The following is a 14,574-nucleotide window of genomic DNA, read 5'->3' on the forward strand; positions in this document are numbered from 1 at the left end:
TTCACACTGTGTGTTTTGACTAAGCTTGTAATTAATTACAGCCCGGGACCCATCTCAGTTTTCTCTTTTTTTTTTAAATATGTACTAGGGCCTCAGGTGCCTTACTTGTATGCTGTGTAGGGGATAAATGCAAAAACAACAGTTGATGGACAGAATGCAGAACAATGTCATACATTCACCCCAGTGAAAAGAACAGATTTCCCTAAATGGCCACACAACTCTAATGTAAATATATCTCTAATTAATTTTGGTAAAAAAAGAGATTTCTATACAAAAAAGCAATGATAATTCAGAGAAAATTAAATTAAATAAAATGTATATCTCTTGAAAGAATGAAATAGATTGTTGTGCTTTTGTCACCAATATCCCATTATTAATTAGAGATATATTTACATTAGAGTTGTGTGGCCATTAAGGGAAATCTGTTCTTTTCATTGTGATATTTCATTCCCCTCCTTTCCCTGGCCTGATTGAGTCTTGAGGGGGTCCCATCATATTTGCTACATACATTCACCCCAGTACAGAGATCTGGGCCTAAATCCATCGTTTTTTTGCTAAACACACCACCCTAGTTCAGACATGGCCAAATGCAAATCAGCCTTGACCCTGTGCCTCGTGGGAACAGTCAAGCCCAAACTACCAAGCCATGTCTTCCCTGGATCGGAATCAAACATCTTAGGACTGGTTTCTGGCTATCAGCCGTCATCAGCCAGGATAGCTTGACTCCAGTGGCGTGGAGAGCACGGGACTCACGTCTGAGCATACCTGTCCCATCCGAGGTGACAAATGCAAAAACAACAGTTGATGGACAGAATGCAGAATAAAGTCATACATTCGCCCCAGTGCAGAGATCTGGGCCTAAATCCATCTTGTTTTGCTCACCACACCACCCCAGTTCAGACATGGCCATATGCAAATCAGCCTCGACCCTGTGCCTAATGGGAACAGTCCAGCCCGAACTACCAAGCCATGTCTTCCCTGGACCATCTTGTGTGTTTTGGATGTAGGGGATGAATGGCACATAGCTCAGCTGTCAGCACGGACTAGCCATATGTTCATGCTCACCGCCTGAAAGAAGGAAGCCCTGACAGAGATAATTAAAAAACACATATCCTGTCATTGTGCGCTTTAAAATAAAGCTGCACCATAAGTATCTATATTCTATGCTCTTCCCACCTCGTGCTGTGTGGCTCTCCTGTGCTCGAGCCTGGATACTCATGTAGCTCTTATGATATTTATTATCTTTAATAGCATGCGAGCTGTGCCAGAATTGGATGGACAAAGCAGCACAGCGCCCCAGTGAAGACACAGAGAGATGCGTTAGCTGGCCCAGCTCCAGCACTCAAGGCAGAGTGGATTTGGACTGAGAAGCGTGAAGTACGCATGTCAGACTGGCTGAGTCCGAAGACTGATCAGTCTGTCATGCACATTTTAATTACACAGCACAGAAGCTCTCCATGGCAACATGCACTTCCCTTCCCTGTCTATTGGCATGTGACATCAATGAAAGTAAATGCAGCCCAGCCCAGGAAACGAATAAAGCCTCACCAAATATGAATTTAAACAAATAACAGAAAATAAAATTAAGAATTCAAACTGATTTATTTTCGAAGGGGGTGGTGGTGGCTCAAAGTAGTGGGGTGATGCTCTTCTGTCCCTGTAGAGAAGCTGACGCTGAGTAATTTACATAATTTGGGATGTTCATAGGAAGTGAGGGATGTCCTTAAGGAATCCTGTTTAAAGTTACATAAAAAGAGAAAAATGAAGAGTGAGTAAGTAGAGTCTGTACAACCAGGAAAATCCTCACTTGTTATGACACTGACGAGGAACGCTAAGAGTAATCTCTGGTGGGGGGACATTAAAGCAGCTACTTTTGTCACTTTTGCCACTGGTCCACGGAGTTTGAGCCAATATGTTTTCTTTTCTTTCAGGAAAGAGATCTACCGCCTTAATTTGTAGTCCAGACCATAATACATTCCTACCACTTGCCCTGTCATGAAGACATTGATGGTGTTACGAATATAACTTCCAAATTGAAAGTGTCTTCTATGAATATACAATATATGGGGAGATTGGTGTAATGTTGTATTAATGTAATGTAATGACAAGTATTGTATGTGAGTATGACAAGAAAGAGTGTCCGGTTCCAGTTAAGGATTCTTTGGGAATCAGGAAACTCATCTCAGCGGACAACCTTAAATCTATTGTGCAAGCACTTGTGCTCTCTAGACTCAACTATGGAATTGCACTCCTTGCTAGCATTCCCAAAGTTCACCTAGGTCCTCTCAGAGCAGTCCTACATGCACCAGCCTGCTTTGTGACTGGACCCAAGACATTGGATCACATCCCCACCCATTCTACGTTACCTTCAGTGGATTACTATGAACGTGAGAGCTCAATTTAAAACTGCCTGCATCACTCATAAGGATCTGCACTCTTCTATACCCTCGTCCCTCACAGAGAAACTGAAAATCTCAGCAGTGGCTGAAACTCACAAAACGCTATATTTTTCCTTCTTAAACTCCCAACCTTCAAAAGCACGAGCTATACATGACCCAATCCTTCTCTGGAAGCATCACAAGATTATGGACCTCTTTCCCACCAACTCTCTGCCTGACCACGTCGTGTCACCTTCAAAAATGACCTCAAAGCTCTTCTCTTTGAAAGACACCTGGCCTAACGTGTTTCTACCCCCTCACGCTACCACCAGGTGCAAAACACAAACGATTTGTGACTATTCTCTGGTATTGTACCACCTACTTGTCAGTGCTTAGTTTCACAATGAATAAGTGTGAACCACTCTGCCTCACAGCATACCTGTCAACCCACAGGGTGCCTCCGCCACCGTGTGACACGATATTGGCTCCCATCACCACATCTCCCGGTGATGAGCCGATATCACACGGTGGCAGGATAAACTAGCAGGAAACCACTGTAAATAGTGGTTTTCCAAGGCGTTGAACTGCCCACGTACATTAAGGGGTGCTAAACCACCGAAGGACATCAGCACCAGACTCAGCAAGTTATTTGGGGGGGTAGGAGCAGGGGCTCGGGGTGGGGTTCAAATGTGCCAGGTAGGTACTTGTTGGCACAGGTCTGCTCCCTCTTCACACGGTGACAACTCTTCAATTTGACAGGTATGTCACAGGGAGACTAATCTGTTGTTCTCTTAACCTCGAATGTTCATGTATATTTTCTATTTGTAATTGAAACGTTCTGCTTTCTTGGAAAGTGCTTTGCTGCCCACAGGCCATGTCCGCGCAATATGAAACTACAAAATAAATAAATAAATATTTTGCTTTTATGGCATTCTATTTAAAAGTTACCGTGTTGTACATACCTTTAAATTACCATCAGTACGTCTTTTATTTTACTTGCGTTTTTCCCCCCTCCTTTGAAAATCAATGTTCAAGGGGTGGCTTCTACTGGCTAATACTGCTGAAGTCCACTTTCTATGTTTATGAAGCAGAGAGTTGTGGTTGCACCAGACGCTTTACCTCCTCCTCTCAGCTGGCAGATCCGGGTCTCGTGCTGAAGAATGACGTGGTCAACCGAATCAAAACAGTGGTGGTGACGCGCTGGGATTGGCTGTGCTTGTGCTATGCTTTGTCGTCTGCCGTAGTCCGAGGCAGAAGGCGGCAGCAGAGTGTGGCGCCGCGCACAGAGCTACCCGGACGCCACTGCAGTGAGTATCCTTCTCATCTGTTAACCCGTGCGACCCTCATTAGGGGCATCGTGGTGCAGTACAGTAGTGGGACATTATGCTGCCTAGATAATTAGATTAGATAGTTGTTGATAGGGAGTGACGAGAGATGGCACTGTAGTGTTAGGGTGTATCGTGCTAAGAGTCTAATGCCAGTGCATTATATGGGCACCATTCTATGGCGAAGGCTAGTAGTGGAGTCTTTAGGCACGTAACGCCTGTGTGAACCATGCGAGTGCTGTTTATTTTCCTGGTATTTTATGTGGAATGGAAAAGGTAGGAGTTATCTAAAGTGTGTGTGCGTCTATGAAGTAAACTAGAATAAAATCTCAAAACGATAAACCTGATTTTTGAGAAACCTTTTTTTAAAGGAGTTGCCAAGTGGGCCCATTTTGTTGTGTGATACAACCTTCAGCTAGTTCTGGCTTTTCAGGCCCGATAGTGCTGTATTCTATGACGTGTAATGTGTTTTTAACATTGTAATAGTCGTTTCTAAAAATCCCAACATGCAAAGTGTTGGTGGCTTGAAGGAGTCACACATGACAGAAGCGCATCTTGGGAGCAACATAGGCTCTGCAGCCAAGGCTCCCCCCAGTTCTTCAGGGAGCCCCAATTCAGCCCCATGACCAATAAATATATGTGCCGCACTGAATACTTAGGGGATGGAGAGAGGGGGGCATAATTTTTTGTACGCCACTGACAAATCACTTGGATGCTGTTATAACATTTTGCAAACTGGTCTAGTCTTTCTAAAACGGTCACCGCTTGATCGACATCTGAAACCAAATATAAACCGTTTACAATTATTTTGGGGAAGTGCAAGTGCACTACTTCATGCAGGTAAAGCATGAATGACAACAACATTGAAAATTGTCTATCCAGTCATTCGATCTCTGTTCCTGAATGTGACTGCACACATAGCAAACCAGGCTTTCCTGAAGTTACAGTGAAGGTTTGGGCCACACTTCTGCCACATTCAGCAAGCTCCCACTATCTAGCCTTGTAAAATGTTTTTTTTTATTTTCAAAATGACCAAAATTACCCATAAGGGGCCCAATAGGGACCCATCTCAGCAGATCATGAACTGGATGGCAAATGCAAGTGTAGTCCATGGGCAAAGCTTGGGACAAGGTGTCAACACATTGCCAGAGTAATTAGCAGTGACTAAAATTATTCATAGCATTCCATCCATAAATTTCCTTTATACATTTTAACGGTAAATCACCTTTAGAGGGAACAATTAGTTTTTTCTAGTGCACACTATGCCTAGGAGGTAGATGACAGATTTCCAACCCGTTTTGGCATTGGCACATCACATTAGCTTAAAGGAAGCCAGTGCAGTCTACGGATGTATCATGTTGTGTAGTGAGTGCTTATTTATTTTGTAATACATAAGCATCCCAAAGACTGAAAGTACTATACAGTACACTTTATTAAGGATGCCTATGAGTTAACCTTTTGCAAAAGAACAGTATTCCTTTTTCTGGTAGCAGAGCAGTTGAATTGAAGTTCTTTGATTCCTCTCATAAAGGCAGTACAATGTATATTATTAGCCAGATTTTTAAAGTTAAAGCCTTAACAAAATGAAACAATCTGTGATAATTTATATTTTTGAAGTGGTTTACAAAAAACAAACACAAAAATACTGCTGGAGCAGTTCTAATACCGAGGTTTGCAAACATAAGTCTAATATAGCAATGTGGTGGGGGCACATTAGTACTCTGCTTGTTGGAAGTGTTTTCAGGCATCACCGGAAGTGTATGCACTACCACCCACCACAAATAAAAATAATCCTACCCGGGAGAAACCCTTTGGGGTGGATCATTCCATTCATTCTCCTTGTTAAATTTAGACTCAAAGGGATTCTCTAAATTACTTACAAAATGACTTGCTCCCTTAGTTCTCAAACTCATTCATCTAGACCAGTGTGGTTTTGATCCTGGCAGAAGTACTGGTCTTCAATCCCCTGTTGAGCACTCCTAATGCTGCTGTAGCAGCCCTTGATCTGAAAAAGGCTTCTGACACTTTGTGTTGGGGATTTCTGCAGGTAGCCATGGAGGAGATTGAGTTTGAGATTGAGTTTGTGGTAGAGTTTAGATCAAGCTGTTATGTTCAAACTTGACTGGGCGGATTAATAGATCACCCCCAAGGCTTGCTGGGTGCATAGGGGAACAAGAAAGGGCTGCCCCTTGTCTTCTCTACTGTTCGCTGTAGCCATTGTGCCCACCGCTGCCTCGATTAAGAGGGAGGATTCTGTTTGGGGCTTAGCTCTCCATTGTTATAATACCTATCACCTTGTTATATATGGATGGTGTGTTAATCTAGCATGTTAGCAAATTAGGCCAACTCGAGCGATTTTGGTATCCACCCTGGTCTGCAACTTAACAAGATCAAGTTATGCATATTGGCTCTGAAGCCTAAACTGAAGGCCTCCTTGTTTTGCTATTGTAGTGGAACCTCAAAACTTTTAGGTACTTGGATTCAAATTTATCATGAGGACTGGGATAACAATGAGGGCAATTTAGATAGAATGTTATCAGTAACTAAGGTATCTATAACGTTCTGGAATAAATAGCGCCTGTCCCCGAGGGGCTGACTGGCCCTCTCTAAGGTGGTCATTTTGCCCAACCTTCTACACTTTTTTTGCGACTGTGCTAGTAACACTACCAAGTAGGATCGTCCGTGATCTGAATAAGGCACTTTTAGATTTAGCATAGGGCGAACGCTTAAACAAAGTAGTCCTGCATTAGTTACACTGATACAGATGCTAATAGGGGTTGGGTGCCCCGACTATGAAAATTAATATTTTGTGGCATTGTTTGTAGTGGTGAGGTGAATGGAAAGAAATACAATTCACAGGAGGTCCCAGGAAAGGGAAATTCATGGTTTCAGAAGTGATGGACCTGGATCTAGAATTAAGAAGCAATCAAGGCTGCTGCGTGTTGCAGAACACTGCTGGGGGAAATGCCTAATCCGAACTAAGGGGCCGATTAGGATGGCAGACGGATCGCCACCGCCATGCAGGCGGTGGCGATCCGTCCGCCATCCGTGCCCGTCCGCCACCTATTTCCCCACACCATATTACAATGGCGGGGGGACCGCGGAGGACGGGACGACCGTCTGCCGCTTTTCCTGCCTTGGTCGCGACCGCGGCGGAAAAGGTCTAATATGGTGGCGGTGTCTATCAGACACCGCCAGCCATATTAGGATGTGCTGTGGGCAATGCCTTACCGTGGCGGCAATGCCGTGCCGCCACAAAAAGGCATGCGGTCTTTGCTTCGGGGGCCCGTTGCGGGCCCCCAGGGTGAAGGGTGGCAGGGTGGGGGTGCACATGGGGGGTACCTATGGTACCCCCCTGCCTTTCAAAATACAACATGGCAGGCACCGCGCGGTGCCTGTCATGTTGTGCTTTGAAACGCACAACATGCATTTTTTAGCATTGTGGCGGGCGGTGCTTTCAGCACCGCCCGCCGCAATGTTAAAAATGTGGGATGCACCCGCCACTGTGGCGGGTGCATCCTAATTCGAGGCATGGGACCTCCGCCCCTGTGGCGGACGGTCCCGTCCTCCGACAGGATGGCGGACAGACTTTGTCCGTCCGCCATCCGAATTGACCCCTAAGTTAGTGGAGGCATATTCACAAGAAATCCCATTGTGTTTTTAACATAGGTTTAGCAAACTGATTTACATCTCTGGTAGAGTGTACTGGTGGGATGCAAATATATGTCAAAACAACTAAAGAGCGACAAGCTACACAATGTCTCCACCTTATAACCCACAACAATGGGATGCAAATATAACCACATTTTGAGATTTTATTTACAATCCTAAATTGCTCACATTTGCAGAACTAAGAGAATGCTCGATTGCTAGTGGGCCAGTTAATAATTCATGGTGCACTGGCTAGACAGATAAAACCAACGAGGAAACCTGGAGACTTGGACCCACCACTACATGGAACCTTTCAAACCGCACTACTGCATGGTCGGGCTCAGAAAATGGCCATTACAATCTATTGCAGTGAAATCTGTTCCTGATTGGGTTAGAATTAATAATACTGGGTAATAGAGAATTAACTTTATCAAGCAGAAGACAACAATTGCCTACAAAGCCCTGCACACTCAAGGATTGGCATACATGAACCACTCCCTGAGATTCCACCAGCTCTCTAGAGACCTGTGCTCCACCTCCCTCTCCCTTGCTCACGCCCCTGCATCTGCAGAAGCAACAGTGGAGGACACTTCTTCTCCTACCTTGCCGTAAAGTCCTGGAACAGCCTCCCACCCCCCCCCCCCCCCCTTCTGGACCTCACCCTCTCGTCAGGAATTCAGAAAGGGACTCAAGATCTGGCTGTTCAATGGATTGCACCCAAGCAGCTTGGCTCTACGCACCTGGATACCCTTTTGGGTGAATAACAGCACCTTATAAATCCTGATTGATTGATTGAAACTCCTGTCACAGTTTGTGGAGTTGGAACTTTGATGCTGCTTCTCCCTAATTCATGGATTAACATATGGGCCTGTAGTAGGAAAGGAAGGTGGAGGCCAGGAGAGCTCAGGTGCTTGGGCTTCTGTTGAGCACACAGGCATGAGTTGTTGAGGAGAAACCCTCCACAGAGTGCTGAAGTCCAGCCCTGACATTATCCTAGCCTTAGGGTGCCCCCAACTTAGCTTCTAAATACAAGACGTCAACCTGTTGTGCTTATCCCATGAGTTACCCAAACTCACTGAGGACTTGTGAATCTATTCAGAACATGTGGAGGTTTTTTTCCAGATTTATATGGCCATTACAGTTTTGGGGTATTGGGAGGGGCATTTGTCAGTTCCTTCTCTTGATTGGCGTGATTGTTTGATTCGAAAATGCATATAGTGCACCGCTAGCCACACTGTAACCACACTGACACAACATAGGAGCGACTGGGTTAAATGACTGCAAAGAAAAGTGTTTTAAGACACTTGCAGAATGCAAAGATGCTTCACTTAGTGTGGAGAGAGACTGGAAAAACATTCCAGAGCTCAGAAGTATAGTAGGAGAAAGATTTACCCGATACAACCCTAACCACCTTTGGGTACTACCAAGAGAACAGCTTTGGTTATTTTGATCCATTCAGGATGTACAGCGGAAACTGGTAGCTAAGGAAAGTTGGATGTTTATTATTGAGCTCTCTGAGGCTGAGGCACTTAGCCTTAAAGATAATAGGCTTATACTTAGATGCTTATAAACTGTCAGCCAGGCTGACTTCTTTAGATATCGGGTATAATCAAGTCACTCTTATTGATCGCTAGGATGATGTGTGTCACTGCATTCTGAATCATTTGAAGTGTGGAAATAAGGCGTTTATGTATGCCTGGTCCAGAAGGTAGGATATGACAGCCTAGCTACATCTTTCCCGTATTTAACAAAAAGAAGTGGAATGATGTTAATAGCTAGAAACGTGTGTGTGAACTTCATTTGCTTGGCAGCTGATCACAGGGAGTCATCAAAGATGTACCACAGATTATGAATTTTACAGACACGATAGGGTGTTCCTACAGAGGCAAGGGCCATCAAGTAGACCAATGGCCTGGAGGAAGTACAGAGCTCTAGAACTTCTTTTTTCTGAGTTAAGCTTCAGGCTGTTGCGGACATCCAGTCATTTTATGTCTTTGTTTTCGTACGAAATACTTAATTTTTAAACCCCGTTGCGCACAGCCTTCAGAGCGGGAGTTGGCTTGTGGTCGGCACCTACACCTAACCCGACGCAGGCTGTGCACCAACCCACTGCAGGCAGCCTTGTGTTTCCCACACTTATAGGCTCCTACCACAAATGTCCTGGGGACATTCGTTATAGTGTTTTCCTATGCTTGTGGATTTACTTTTTGTTTCACCTGGCAAATGTCACAAATCGTAATCGATTTCGAAGTCATTCACAAAATCGCAATTAAATGTTGCCCGTAAATTGGTGATTTGTTGGAGTGTTATTGGTTTTAATTCATGAATTGTTTGTCGGTTCCTGTGTTTTTCTGATATGGGGCTTGAGTTTTCCACACCTCTGGGTACCCTCCAAAACTGTCTTGGGTTGCATAGGTCTGAGGGTTACTATATCTGAGGGTGACCACACATGGCTGGCTATGGAAATTGTTTTTCCACAGCACAAAAAACCGAGAATCTGAATACATTTGTGATTTCAAGACGGTCGAAAAAGAGTTTCAGAACTATTTATCTTTTTTTTAAAATTTAATTCTTTTAGACAAACTTTTCAGATGTGAAATCTTTTGACTTGCTTTTGGCTGTTTTTTTCGTATTTTTTTTTCTTTTCAGTTGAATGATGTTTTGCTATTTTGTTTCCCCTTTACTGTTTTAGCTGTTGCTGGACAGTGCAGCTGCTTGTTGATATATTGTTAACACTTCTTTAAAATATACATATAATGGCGTTGGCTCTACTCTGTGTAGTAATGCTTTCTTACTTCGTAGTTTTTGTTATTGTGTGGATTATTCTGCCTTTCAGGAATTATTCCTATTGAAATGCTTAAACTTTTACATCTAAAAAGAACATTCTATTATCACACTGTTAGTCATCTTCATTTCTTTACCTCTTATATGCATTCTATGTAGTAAGCAATTATTTTGGCTGCCTTTTTTCCAGCATTAGCAAAGACAATGGAGTAAGCTTTAATGTGGTAAACAGCATTTGTAAATGCTGCACAAGTAGCTAGCATTGGCAAAACCTGTGAGTCGTGTGTTGGCTGCCTGGCAGCTTTGTCAATGATTGTTTTATTTCTATATGCTTTTTGTCATACTTTCTTTTTTTTGGAGAAGCTGCTAACCCTAAAAAAAACCCAAAAAACAGCAACATTTACTAAAATCAATTATATTTTTGGTCTCAAAAAGCACATATTGCCATAGTAGTTCCAGGTCCTGAAGGGAACTACTTTGTGTGTTGATGTATTCCTCATGAAGTCATAGATTGATGTCCCTCACAGTGAAGTTAGGTAATGGCTGAAGTGGGCTGACTCACTGTCCCATGCTGTATGCTGCAGTGGGCGGAAAATAAATAAATGTGAATGACAAGGAAAAAGACCAATAGATAAAGAGGGCTGACTGAAAGCCCCTATAGGTAAGTATATCATACATATCATTGTTTTTTTTTTCTTTTTAAATATTTTTATTAACATGAGTTCATTTATCATTACCAAAAAAAACAAAGATGAAGTATAACACAATAAACATTGGTAATACAGATTCTTCGTATTTTTCATCAATGCGTAAAATACAACCAAAGAGTAATCATACAAAATGACATGAGATACCAAATAAAGCCAAGCTTTACATAGAAATTCCCCAGATTTTTTTCATCTTACAGAGTGATTGAATCCCCCTGGCTTTAGCAAGTAAAAGCTCCACGTTATGTATATCTTTAACCATACCCCACCATTCCATCAGCACCGGTGGTAATTTGGAAATCCAAGCCCAGGCAATGGTTAGTCTGGCACAGGACAGTAGTATAGTTATTAAATCCTTCTGGTTAGAGTCCCTGTTTTGTCCCCCAAATAAAACATCCAGTACTGTAAACGAAATATGTCTATCTAGTTTTAGTGTTACAACTTTAGCCACCCCTTGACAGAATTCTCCCAACATTGGGCAAGAGAAAAACATATGTTGAAGATCAGCTGCCACCAGATCACATTTCGGGCATTTAGTCCGATCACTAGCAATTGAGCTTGATGCCCACTTGGATATTCGCTCAGGAGTATAATATAAAAGACAAATAGTTCTATGTTGCTGTAATCTTAGATTACATGAATGCACCACTTTACAGATACGGCTAAGTGTAGATGACACAGTATTGGCAGATATATTATACCCCATTTTCTGACTCCACTGCAGCTATTCTTCCACAATCACTTTCCTTATGAGAGTTAAAGCTTTTATAACCAATGCTAACCATCGATTTATTCTCACTTTGATATAAACATTCCCATATATTAGAATCCAGTATTACCATGAGCTTCAATTTTCGTACAAAATAATCACAGATCTGGTAATACTTCCATTGCATACTCTCTGCTAAGTCATATATATTTAATTATTTATAAAAGCTTTAGTCTCTCAAATGTTAAAAATCCATTGGAGTTGTATAGGTATCCTAAATTTACAATACCCAGATTAACCCATTGTTTCCCTCCCCCCTCGTGAAATATTCCCAGGAGTGCTGAGTTATCCCATAGAGGGAATTTAGGATGATAAATTGATATTTTATATTTATTTAGGATAGCTCGCCAAATAAATATAGTATCACGTACGGTCCTAAATTTAACCCATTTGTAGTAATTGGGGTAATTGACTCTGTATAGAAACATCTTAGTTTCTTCTCCTAACATAAATACATAATAAAAAAAAGAATTGCCTAGATTTATCAGGCTACTGATCCGACCTAAGGATGTTGACCAGAAGTATAGTTTAAAATCTGGGAAGTCAAGACCTCCTTGACTGAATGGGAATTTTAACAATTCAATTGCTCGCCGTGCTTTTTTGTACCCCCAGATAAAGCTACTAAGTATACCATCTAAATGTTTAAAGAATGAGTTATTAATACGTAAAGGAATGGACCGAAACAGATAAAGAAATTTAGGACAAATTTTCATTTTAATTAAGTTTATACGCCCACTGATGCTCAAAGGGACCTTATGCCATTTCTTCAGTAGGTTGACTGTCTCTTTTAGTAAAGTTTCATAATTTAAAGTGACCACATCTTCTAAGTTAGCAGAGATTTTTACCCCCAAGTAGATAGCCATTTTGCAAACTCCTTGTATCCTTACTGATGGTTTGTAATTCACTACTACCTGGGTTTTAGTCGTGTTTAATCTATATACCGAAACTGCCCCATGTCTTCTTGCTTCTAATATAATCCCTTTCATAGCTTCTTCTACGTCTGTTGAATAGACGGCAATGTCATCTGCATATACTGTTATTTTCAGGAAATTTAGATTTGAAGCAAAGGGGATTATGCATGGTTGATTCTGCAAAGAAACTAAGAACGATTCCATAGATAGAGCAAATAATAACGGGGACAGAGGGCATCCTTGACGAGTGCCCCGTAGTATAGGAAACATTGTAGATTGTAGCCCTGCATAGCTAATCTTTGCCTTGGGATGATCGTAGATAGCTTTAACCCACTGTAGAAATTGTCCTTAATCCCAAATATTTGTAGTGTAGCCCAGAGATAGTCCCACCCCACTCGGTCAAATGCTTTTTCAGTATCTAACAGTATCATACCGAGTGGGGTTGAGCTAGCTCTGGCCACATCGAATGCAGCCACAGAGGTATTTACATGGGTCGTAGTGTCCCTCCCTAGGATAACCCCATGCTGTTGAGTAGACACCAAATCAGGCATTATTGGTGCCAGACGATTTGCAAGGATTTTAGCAAAAATGTTTGCGTCAGTATTAATAGGCGATATGGGTCTATACGACCCACAATCATCAACTGGTTTATTCTTTTTTTTTAAAAAATAAAATCTTCGTGATATTCCATGAGTTAGGAACTTTTCCCTCAGTTCCAATATGTGAAATTACCTTACTAAATAACGGGCCTAGCTCTTCGATACATTCTTTGTATAGCTCCAGAGGGATCGAATCCTCTCCGGCCGCCTTCCCAGCCGCTAGCGACAGTACAGCTGTTTTAATTTCCGCCATTCAAATATCGCTAATTAGTTTATCGGACTGTTCAATCTCCATCTGATTCAAAGAGGTGGTCTGCAGATACGCATAGATATCATTAATTGATGGCCGATTCTCTGGAGTGTACAGATCCCTATAGTATTTAGCAAATTGTTCGAGTATCTGTTCAGCGATTTTATAAATCACATTATCTGGTCCTTTAACAGCCTTAATTAGAGTTTTAGCCTTTTCATCTGCTACTTTGTATGCTAGTATTTTCCCTATTTTCTTGCCTTCCTCGTATTGAGTTAAATTATATTTATTCAATTTAGTAATTCTTTTATCCCTAAGTGTGTTTTTTAAAGTAGATTTCAAATCGACAAGAGTACGCCCCAGAGCTTCTACCTCCGGTGAGTCCTGTAATAGTGCATCAGCCAAATGCTTTTCTGCTTGAAGTATATTGGCAATGGTGTTATCTAATCTTTTTTCCTTTCATAATTCTGTCTAAATATAAATTGTTGCGCAAAACCCTTGATACTTGCTTTACATACATCTCAGACCACAGTATGTGCAGCTGATTCTATATTAGTTTCCAAGAATTCCTTCAGATGTATCTTTAGTTTAGCCATAAAATTCTGGTCTGAGATTAAGCTTCTAGGGAATGAGAACGGTCAAGGTCTCTGCTTATCAGTCTTAATTTTAAATGTACAAGGATTGGGTTATGATCTGATGTAACCCTTGGGCAAATTTCCATGCAGCTTGACTCCAATATTCAGTCCGAAACCCAGGCCATGTCTATCCGCAAGCAAGGTTTATGTGCAGCTGAGTAGAACGTATATCCAGCAATATCTGGATATAGCAGCCACCAAACGTCTCCAATACCATGTATTCTCCCAAGTTCTCTAACCGCAGCTCGCGTTTTACGCATCCTCTGAAATGCGCCTCTTCTAGTAGTATCGATATCGTAGCTCATTATACAATTAGAGTCACCCATTATTACCCAGACAAATTATATTATTCCATCTTCAACATAGTCTCCAAACTGTGCAGCCAACACGTGTTTTGTCTAGTTCTGATTCGACTAATGACTTCCTCAGGGCTATATGCCTCCTCGTTGAGCCTACCTTATCCAATGTCGTCCTTAAGTCACAGTATTTCAATCTTATTGTCGTAGTTATTTACCCATATTAAGGGCTTTTATTATCAGGTGATCGTATCCGTCACCTAGTACAG

At 42.0% G+C, this 14,574-nt stretch overlaps 1 protein-coding gene across 1 annotated transcript in view; it reads left to right on the forward strand.

Moving 5' to 3' along the window:
• The first annotated feature begins 3,627 nt into the window (after positions 1-3,627).
• Positions 3,628-14,574, forward strand: part of SMIM14 (small integral membrane protein 14) — a 445,120-nt gene continuing 434,173 nt past the window's right edge. The window contains exon 1 of the mRNA XM_086963966.1: positions 3,628-3,685. The gene's annotated coding sequence lies outside the window, so the exon portion shown is untranslated. The remainder of the gene's footprint in view (positions 3,686-14,574) is intronic.

The sequence above is a fragment of the Lissotriton vulgaris genome, chromosome 3_2, assembly GCF_964263255.1.
Source record: "Lissotriton vulgaris chromosome 3_2, aLisVul1.2, whole genome shotgun sequence".
NCBI lineage: Eukaryota > Metazoa > Chordata > Amphibia > Caudata > Salamandridae > Lissotriton > Lissotriton vulgaris.